This window comes from Armigeres subalbatus, chromosome 3 (genome assembly GCF_024139115.2).
Source record: "Armigeres subalbatus isolate Guangzhou_Male chromosome 3, GZ_Asu_2, whole genome shotgun sequence".
NCBI classification, from domain to species: Eukaryota; Metazoa; Arthropoda; class Insecta; order Diptera; family Culicidae; genus Armigeres; species Armigeres subalbatus.
This window is the reverse complement of record NC_085141.1, coordinates 366,700,006-366,711,049: the sequence shown is the minus strand read 5'-3', so window position 1 is coordinate 366,711,049 and position 11,044 is coordinate 366,700,006. Positions and strand designations below refer to the sequence as shown.

Sequence of the window (11,044 nt, the reverse complement as noted above, 5' to 3'; positions counted from 1 at the left end):
TATAGCAATACGCACCGAACGAAGCAATACCGATACACAATGGAAACAAAATAACATTGAAATTTCATTTAAACTGGTGAAGTATCTTTAAATTACTTTATTTTTTCTTGCTTGCACGCAATTGTTGCAGTAGTGTTCCAATAGTTGCGAATCCCGTATAAATCCTATGAGATTCGCAACTATAGGAACAGGCTGAACCTAAAACTCTGCAACTATTGGAACACTGCCCTCAATAATTGGAGGATTGATTTTGGGCTGTAATGAAAGGATTTTGATGAAATTTTGGCGCGCTTCGGATAAAATAGAGCTAATAAGCTTTCGGATGCACTCTCAAGGTAAGGGAGATGAAGTATGCATTAGGTGTTTTAGAGAAATTAGTGTTGGAAAGTGCTTAGTTCCTCCACTATTGGTTCTTTTGCCCTACCCTAAATTCTGATCCTCTCCTTTCAACTTTTGATGAAGATTTTTCTTCTTTTAATGTTTTAAACTCTCAAGACAACATTCGTAATTCTTCCAAAAATAGAAGTTTTAGTGGTTTTTGTAAAAATACACTCAGAAATAAAGAAAAAACGGAAATTAGATTAAAATTTAATCTTTTCCTTTATATTCGAAAGTTATACGCTACATAGTTTGAGTGTATACTACTCACGTTTACTATTTAATCTACGCTCGCATTCAAGCGAACTAATGTTCCCAAAAAGAATACTTGTTGTCGTTCGGAGTGAAAAACATGGCGTGCTTCAAGAAGCGAGATCCAGCTTTGCTTGCGGCTAAAAACTCTATTATTTTATCACGGTAAGAAACAAATATGTTACATTCTTACGTATCAATTATCAAACTGTAAAATTTACATCGGCGATTTATTGTAATTACAGTTCATCACATAATTAAGTACTGCAGAGTGGAGGAAATGTTCGTGGAAGAAGATTTCAAAGATTTAGAAGGAGTGTTGTCAACTCTGCCAGCGGTTTGTAATTTACCTAGCAAGGAATAATCTTTATTTCTAACATTGCCTTATATTTTTCCAAATTTCCCGCAGATTGGAATCACGAAATCACGACATCAACTTCTCAATTCTCGTCCGGTTTCCTTTCACAGACAGTAATGGGTTTCATTAATAGACACACCGCAAAACGGATTTTATTTTTCTATATTATGCATTACACAATTCATTATGATTCCCGTTCAACGGCAAACCATATGTAAAATATATAAATCAATTGGGCAAACATTATAAATATTTTTCTAAATAAAAATCCAATAGATTATTTACAATTTTACACAATGCTTTTCTTTTTTTCTAGAACAAAATTTAAAAAACGGAAACTTATACCAACTGTAATTAAATGCGGTTAAACTATATTAAATATAGCTATGTTATACTAAACTTCGTTTTTGTCAAAGTTATACTAACCATGCATAACCATAACTTAATCGAAGCTGGGGTCAACCAGGCGAATAGCGATTTAGCATGAAATTTATACTATTTGGTTTTAATTTATCTCAGAGTGTAGAATTTAGAAATATCTTCCATTAGGCCGTTCCAAATATTTTATTGAAATTATACTCCTACTGGTCTCCCGAATAGTCTAGGGGCGATAATAAAACATAAACATTAAAATGAAAAAAAAAAAATCAAAATCCTTGGATTTGTTAAAGAGTGTTTTGAAAATCCTCAAAAGTTACCGAATTTTATTTTGTTGTTGCCCATCAAAACACGACTTTTGGTCTACCAAAAATCCGAGGGGGGCATAATTTTTTTAAAATATTTGTATCGGCATTATTGGCCTCCGTTCTTGACAAATAAAAATCGTTTTGGTCCGCTTGTGGTTCTTCATTGTCGTCCTAATATTACTATTAACAACACTTGAATATTTTACTATAGATTTGCTACAATACTATTCCAAATGCTATAGATTAAACGCTTCAATATTATAATAATAATATGGGAGCTTAGTTATATTAATGAAACTTAGCTGGTTTAGGTAATTCCCTTAGTTCAATAATAATTAAAAAGATCACGATACTGCATAAGCCCTAAGGAGTTTTAATTGGTAATAATAATAATATTAATTCTAAAATTTTTCAGAAATTTCTTGAAGTTTACAAAGTAAATACATTACTATTTAAAAAAATCATAATGGAGTAAACTTTCCCGTTTCACACTTTAAAAAATTTTGGATGAGAATCTTTCTCCCTTTCATATGCTTTTGACTGATAATGCCCACTTAACTATACTTGGAATAGCGACAAAACGGATGAGTATAGGCAAATAAAACGATTATAGATGTCAATGATGAACTGGTCAAAGTTCTTAAATCGCACCAAAGCGCCATAAAAAATTACCTAATATCTACCTAACACAACTTTTCAGTTAGCAGATTCAATTAGACAAAAATCGTATCAGAATGTCCTTCAACTTCCTTAACTGTGGATATCCTTCAACACATGTACGAATGAGTTGATATGAGCAACGTCCATTTTTCTTTTTGCAAGCAAAATACCGGCAGTCAGTCAAAAAGCCGCTTGGTGCGTTTTGGCTGAACCCCGACCAACTATAATAAAAACCGGACCAAAACTCGCCATCTCCGGATTAGCAATTCTACGCCTTTGCTCGCGAGGATATTAGAGACTGCTTCATTACTCATGAATTCTTTTCGGAAAATAATTGATGATTCAGTTTCATCTATTCAAAATATAAATATTCTTTTGAAACTTTTATACTAAGTCATGTATATACTAGGTCATAAGAACATTGAAATTGAAAAAAGAAATTATTTAAAAATATTCACGTAAACCTTGTTAACCTTCTGTCTATGCTCCAAAAAATTTACGTTGGCTGTGGTCTGGGGTCATATTGATCCCAAATTGGAATTGCTATAATTTTGTTATTGTTTGGTCAATTTTGGATTTTTTTTAGCTGTTTCGAAAGATAATTTCATCATCTTTCAGGTTGTAACCTAGGATTGAATATGGGTGGGCGGATGCCTTGAGCGGAAGGGTTTTCGATAGCAATTTTAATTATATCTTGAAATTCTACCCATTTTGAGCTACGCTTTTCCAAAAAAGGTTATGCAGAAAAAGCGTATTAACTTTGACTTGAGACGATGATTAGCTTAGAACTTGAGCCTTGGGTGGTGGTATATTTGAAATAAGTACAGAGACTACTCAAGATATTCCGATGTATGGGATTTTCTACGTTGTAAATATTCCTATCGCAGAAAGTACAAATTTGCTTAAAATGATGTTTTAAACAAAAGTCTCGTCTGGTGGGAATCGACATGACGGAAAAGTAATGGTCAAGGATTTTTACAAATGGGCGGCAAACTGGCTGATCCTAAAACATATTCTGTGAACGCATTCTATTTTTGGCATTGCTGGAGCAGGTTGAATACAAATAAAACTTTTGGTAGACTCTACCACAACATTTATGTTTGCCAAAAGTACTACGCCCCAAAATACATCAGATCTCCCATGGAGCAATATACTCAAATACAGGGTCCGGCAATTGAATTGCTACATTGGAATGTATAAATTAATTGATCAAAACAAAAACCTTTTAATTCAAATTATTTCAATTTCACTTGGAAACAAATCACTTTTCAAAATTCACATGCCAAGTTCAACTTGTTCTCCCTTGAGTTTGACAACTCGCCGCCGACGATCGAGGAACGAATCGTACGAGACAGCAGGTGCTCTTGTGGTATTTTATCCCGCGCTCCCATAGATGTCGCTTTAGAACTTGCAAACTTTTATGTTTTTTAGAGCAGCCTTCGGTTTCCACCATACTCCAGACAGCGAAGTCCGTAGTGATAAGGTCCGGCGAACACACCGGGCACTCCGAGCTTGAATAAACCTAGGAAAATGTTCCGCAATCCAGAATTAGGTTTTATTTGCTTTATGAACGGGTGCCGAGTCCTGTCAAGCCCTGGAACCAAAATGATGATGTGCCCACGGTTCCACGACGTTTTGTCCACAACTAATTTGATATATATTTGGGTTGATCTTCACTCCTTCAGGGTTAAATCCAGCGGAGCCAGCGTCCTAGCCATCACCAATGGTGCTTCAGCCCAATCAATCACCAGTTGCTGGTTTCTGTCGCCTGGTGGCCGTCAACACTTTGTCGGCATTTCTTCATGATCTTTCCTGGCATCAAACTCTATCGTTCTGTTAACATTACAGAGCTGTTCATACGTTGAAGGGGTTTCTCGTCAGTAAACACGATATTCTCCAACTTTCTTTCCGCGACCCTCTTCAGCGACCCATATTATCTTTTTGACCCGTTTCTTGTTCCTAGTTCTGACCGAAAGATCTTGAACTTTTTGGATCTCTTAGGGCTTCGTCTGAAGTTTACATTTCAAGATCCGATGTAGACTTTGAGATCCTCCGCCAATTTAGTGGCACTATGTCAAGCATTTCTCTTGAGGCGCTTTTTGACGTTTTTCACCATGGTGACGTTTTTATCATGGCAGGTGTCACCACAGAAACTCGACGTTCCCCACCATATCGTTTTTGGTACATCTGGTCTACAAGAATCTTTTGACTGTACGGTGTACAAAACTTCTGCTCACACGTAAATTGGACAGTTGACGAACTATGTTCTTCTGCTGTTTTCCAGCTTGGAGCAAGGCAACCACAGCACTATGTTTCTGTTCAAGATCATTTTTTCTGAATAACACTCGAGTACAAAATTAATGATGACTGTTGAAATAATGTAACAGTTTAATTGCTGGACCCTGTATAACTGCTTACTAGCGCCGCCTCTTAGAAGAAGTGCTCATTATATTGAGCATCGCTATGTAGTCCTGGACATCCTTCTACAACTTTGTAGAATTATATGAACTCCTAACTCAAAAGGGTATAAAAATACATTTCCAAACAAATTTTACTGAAAGGCCACCCCTTTAATGACAACTTACACCAAGAAATAGATCTCTTCTTGTAGATCATTTCTTCTGAAAACGTCAAAACTCTAACACACTGATGGTTTCGATTTATTGAATTTATGTCGAGAGGAATTTGACAGATCCGACACTTATTGCCCTGTTCGGATTCTTTGCTGACATGAAACGACTTGAAACCTTCGCGCCGGCGGATTTTCTGAGCAAAGCTGAATCACGCAAGGAAATCGCTGAACCCTCCCTACTTCAAATATCATTCAATACTGCGGAGAGTACAAGAACGGGTATACCCCATTAGGCATAAGTACGTTAGGCATAAGAACGTTAGGCATAAGTACGTTAGGCATAAGTACGTTAGGCATAACGGACGTTAGTATAATGTAATGCTAGGCATAATGTACGATTAGGCATAATGTACGATGAGCATAAAATGACCAAAAAGAAGGTGGCCTAAGACATAAAAAAGTAGGCAGAATTATGCCAAGCGTCCATTATGCCTAACGTACTTATGCCTAACATCCTTATGCCAAACGTCGCGGACCCCTTCAAGAACATTGTTCCTAAAGTTCATATACTTTGCAGAATGCCCTCTTAACACCCCCGTAACACTGAGTAGACGCCTTAGCGTTGTGTGTTTCGGTTTAAAATCTAGAATGGTCGCATTATCAGCTACAAGCAAACCCTGAATTTTGAGTAGTAAACGTCACTTGTGGAATATGTCCGTATGAATAAAGGAGACTTTACAGCATTATACATTTCGAACATACTACAAACAACTGATTCGGTATATTTCTGTTTTGACATTCCTCCATGTAATAAAATGTAGTAGATTGTAGTAAATGTTTAAGTTGAAATGTAGGATGTGCAACATGTTAGAAAAGTTTTTTTATTCATATCAAACATATAGTTTACTCTGTGGATTTTACTTTACAGTAGATACTACAAGCTATGATTAGCCCAGAAGCAGCAACAAATTAGACAAAATGGTTTACAATAGCACTGATTGTGACATTTCAGGGAAATCTGGTCACATATGAGTTGCTGTAACACTTGTGGAACATGTGTGCTGCTAGGGAGGTGAAGATGGTCATGGCCAGGAGTAGTAATCCTCATGCTTTTGTGATATTTGTCCTAGATTGAAAGCAAAGACCACACCACAAAACCACATTTTAGAGTGGATTGGTTGGATGGTTAGGAATTGCCTTTGAACCTATTTTGATCAGGTAAAATTCAATTTTGGTGGGGGTCTGGATCCAGTTGGTACAAATTAAATCCAACTCTAGCGTGGGCTGGTTGATCGATGTTCGAAATCACTACCGGACGGATCAAGAAAAAATCAAATCTGGTCGGTCGTTTGAAGTAACTAATGGGTCGATAACTTTAGTGTATAGTGAGTAGATTGGTTGGTGACCAATTGATCTACTCGGATCAAAAAAAAATATTATTCTGAACTGTATTTGTCGAAGGTTTGAAGGCACTTCTTGTATATATTTGTGTGAATACAATTTAACTCTGCAGTGGGTTGGTCTTTGGTCGGAATCGCTGTCCACTTTAGGACCAATCTACATTTGATTATAATTAGAAGAAAAGAAAAATCTACGAAAAAACAAGCCACTTTATCTGAAATATACAAAAAAAAATACATAATAGTAAATAGGTTCATTATGGATGTAATCCATTAAAGATATCCATTTTAAAAAAGGGAATAAATTAGAACCAATGAATTTGAGTGCAAATTGTCCTCAGTGCTGTTATAAACATTATGGATCCGGAAATCTCTCGGTAGCCTTAATAATAGCGAAAATTTTAACTAATCTGATTTACGAAATGTTGGTATCAAAATCCATGACTGGCGCCGTTGGTGGGGGCCAACCTGGCCAACCGCACGCAACGGCGCTGTATGTAGTTTTTTTGAGTTGAAATTGACAGTTGAAAATATTTGCGCACTTTCAAAATCTTTGCAATTATTGCTGCACTGTCAAAGGAAACAGCACACGAATAGCAAACTTGTTCTTACTTTTTTGGATCAACCTCTTTAAGATATAGGACACAATATATTTCAAATGTTCATAAGTACTGTATAAACTTGTTCACTACTTGATTAACACTAAAAAGAACAAATATATAAATTTGAATTTCGCTTTAATTTTGGAAAAAAATGAAATCGCAAAATAAAAATAACTATCGGTTTTATTGACAGCAGTACACCTCAAAACAGAGCGTGGGAATGTAGTTGTAAAAATATGAAGCACACGCTTAATGTCTAAAATATATTCAGATGTCCAAATTACCATCATTACCCTAGATATCATGCGGGAAGATTCGCAATTTGATCTTAGTGCAAACTTCGAACAAGATTGCCGGCGTTGGCTTTTTTTTTTTATGTTTTGTAAAATTAGTAAAAATAATATAGTTTTTTATCTGGATCTTTCCTTACGCTGGAAAAGTGACATATTGCTTTCAAAATTTAATTATAAAGTTTGTGATATGAGTATTTAGTGTGCACCAATCATCGAGGTACGCTCTTTAAACTTCATCCGTGTTTTGGAATTAATATTCATTATTTGTATCCTTTTATCTATGGGGGCAGCTATGTCCAAGGGCTTGACGATCCCTCCCCAGGCCATCTGCGAGTTGTGGTGCCTGCCTAGGATGTGGTGGGGTTTGACAGTTGGCTCTGTTCAACTTCTATAAAAAAAAGCTGCATGCTCCGCCAAAGCGACCGTGTGCCGCTCAAACCGCACAAGCCCAAGTCCTGGTGTTAGGTGGGACGCTAAACAGACCTGACAAGACGGCCCCCCGACGAGACAGGAGGTTTGCGCAGGCCCAATATAGCCGCCTATAAAAACAACCATTACGAACGACATAGAAGATAATACGACTCGATACAATCGGCAATGACCAAGGTCTGAATGGAGAAAACTTTTATGTGCAGCACAGGCCACTCCAGCCTTAGTCTGGTAATAAATAAAAGAAACCATTTAATTCAGTTATTTTGGTCTTCCGCAAGAATCTTGTACGACTCCTTTTTTGTTTAATTAATTCACTTCTAATATTACGTCCCTTATTTGTAAAAGGTATCATTTAATTCAATTTATTGATAATAATGCCATATTTATCAGTGATAGTGAAATTATGTATCATTTTATGCAATGTTATTTGGATGATATTGATATGTACATGAATATCACTTTTTCTGTGATATTTTTCATAATTTTTGATACTCCTTTTTCTTATTTCATTTCAGATTATTGATCTTCGGTCCGTACTCTCATGTTGATTGTTCGTTGCTTATGTTTTTTAAAGGCTGGCTTGCAGAGCCTGACACCAAACCCCCAAAATTTCCGAAGGACCATTCCTCCTCATTTCCGGTGGACCATGGTACACAGTTTCATTTTAAGAGTCCCTCGCTGGCACTCGGACGATGACCAGCCGCCCCTAACATGGAGAACAGACGCTGTTGTGATCCGATCCTGACATGGAGAACAGACGCTGAGCAAGACCCCCTCTTCCCTGTCAGCATACGACCAAAGTTTCAACCGGGGTTGGTTACCCGATCTTCCCTAAGGTTGCTCGTATCCCGGCCAGCACCACGGTTAGGTAGGGATAGGAGTTGCTGGGGAAAAGGCTAAGGACCACGGGATGGGGTCTATTTTATTCATTCAGGTACGCGAAGTACCAATGGTACGCTTTACCCAGCATTTGCCGTGCCAGATTATTGATCTAATAGAACCCAATTCGTTTCTCGCCCTGATATAACTAGGCTGAATTCCTTCTGTGAAATAAAGAATAAACTGTTCGAATGGGCTGTTTGGCCGATTACGACGACAGATTGCTTCTTTAGTTATTTTGGAATGTTACAGTCAATAGTCATTTTATTACGATACCAAACTCAATACATTCATCAAATATATTGCAAGTTGCATTTGTCAATTAGTGATAGCTTGTCGCTGAATTTCTGTGCCAATTTTTTTCTCTACATTTGCAAGTCTCGTCTCGTCTACAGGCACGTCGACTGAAACGGTTCGAATTACAAAATAGACCTTAAAATGTGTAATCTGTGCCAAAATGGATCTCAGTGAATAGGCTCTTGTCTACTGGCTAGACAACAACGTTAATATTTTCGTATTCAATACTAGACGCGTAAAACGCCTGAGGGTTTCATATTCACTCAGTTCGATGGTGTGGTCATTACCCACCAGCATTGCTGCTTCAAAAACTATTTAACTGTAAACCTCACAACAACTGAAGGACGGATGGCTGAAAAAGTCCAGCTCTGAAGAGGTAGACATGAATTAGCATTCAACTGTAGTAGCATTTCGAAGCGGAGCACAAAGAAAAATATTTACATTTTTCTAGGTTTAAAATAACACTAAACCAAACTTATTCGGACTGAAGCACTTTGATTTTGGTCATATATGCGCTCCATATCTCAATCTAATATTTCACACGCTTCATCAATAGCTGCATATCTGGCACACAGTTCGTAAACGATAATGACGCCAGACGGAATAACCGTCGATACAAACGATCGGCGGCATGCGGAGAAATGGAAGAGAAATTCCTGCTTCATTTGTCTTGTGTTTTTCTGCTTTTGATTGGTTGTTTCTTCTATTATCTTTTACCAAACTCTCGACTTCAATAGATTCGTTTAGTTATTTAACTCTCTACTCAGTGTTTCGTTTTGCACATATACACTGCACTGGGACGGTGTTTGGCGATGAAAAGGCATTTCTCGCACACACGAGCCTATTGAAAACCGTTTTCCATCATTCACTTTTCAATTTTCTTCGCCTTTTCTTGCTGATTGCCGGCTTACCTTGAATACGGCGATCAGTTGTAGCTACACGGTCATATATTTTCCTTTCCTTTCCGATCATGCGCAGTTGTGAATTTTCCTTTTTCTTCGCAATGTTGCGGAACACTCTCACACCGATTGGTGCATACTCAATTATCCACTGGATTAATTCACTTCGTTGTGAGAAAACCGAATTGAACCCTTTTTATGAGCAATTACCCTTTTATACCCGTTGCATCAAGTAGCATGGAAACCGTTGAAGAGTGGCTACGCACTTGGACAGATTATCTCAGACCAACAGACGTAAAGAGATCATTGGCACCACTTCAGAATCGACACTTGAAGATAAATCACTCAAGACCCGCTGGCAAACAAGACGAAGCCAGTTTCTTTGTTCGCACACGATTTACATCACAACATACTGTCCAAGGCTTCAACAAATGGCTTGCGAATTTGTTATCATCACTTTAAAATAATGGGAGCAGCTATCGCTGTTTCTCCTCCTACACAAAACAGAAGGAGGACTTAAATCTCTTGAAGGGCCCCCTGATTCCTGGAACAAGTAAGTGCAAACTAACTCTTCATTCATACGAACCATATGCGTCACTAACTAAGCCTATAACCAGATTCGGAAACTAGTTTGGATCAATCACCCCTAGTCTAGTAGCCGTCAGCCAATCATCCAACAGCCGATAAGATGCCAGCAGGATCAAGTTCACGCCACGCGCTCGTTTTCAATCTCTCTCTCAGCTGTATTTTTGTCCAAATCACAACGGCTCTGATAACAGACTGCTATACGATCGATGTAACAACAAATTAATCCAACATACCTACACGACACAGAAATTCGAAAATAGCACACTATCTCCAGCGCAGCACACTTTCGAGAGTGAAATGATTGGAGCTCGCCCGCACACGATCCACCGATTATTTGCTGCCACAGCACGGGGGAGACTCTGCACGAAACGAAACGGGAGAGACGTCGTCCGCTTGGATCCGCGGTCAACACTCAACTGATCGCGACGGCCGCCAAACCGAGCCCAGGTTGAGGCAAAGCGCCTTCTCTTGGTTGAGATCGAGTCCCGACTCTGGTATGGGGCATCATGATCACGCGCGCGCGGTTCTCCTTCCGCTGCGCTGGGGAGAACTGGATGGATAACGACAAACGTCGACGGCGCAGCGCGGCGGCCGGCTGGTTGGACTTTTGGCGGGTACGGTTTTATGAGGGAGCTTATGCTGAGCTCTCGCTACTGCTAACAGTTGATGCACGTTGAAGAGATTCAAAACGGCCGCCGCCACGCGATGCATCGCGACGGCATGGAATAAAGCGCGGGCTTGGCTCCAC

At 38.5% G+C, this 11,044-nt stretch overlaps 1 protein-coding gene across 5 annotated transcripts in view; it reads right to left on the bottom strand.

Annotated features, from left to right (window-relative positions):
- LOC134226352 (sphingomyelin phosphodiesterase) overlaps window positions 1-10,732 on the bottom strand; it is a 291,906-nt gene extending 281,174 nt beyond the window's left edge. For 3 of the 5 annotated variants that reach the window (XR_009983457.1, XM_062707083.1, XM_062707084.1), the window contains exon 1: window positions 10,530-10,732. The gene's annotated coding sequence lies outside the window, so the exon portion shown is untranslated. Of the gene's footprint in view, window positions 1-9,720; window positions 10,060-10,529 lie in introns of those variants that run through there. The other 2 variants (XM_062707082.1, XM_062707081.1) reach the window with 2 other exon arrangements.
- Between the last annotated feature and the right edge of the window lie 312 nt (window positions 10,733-11,044).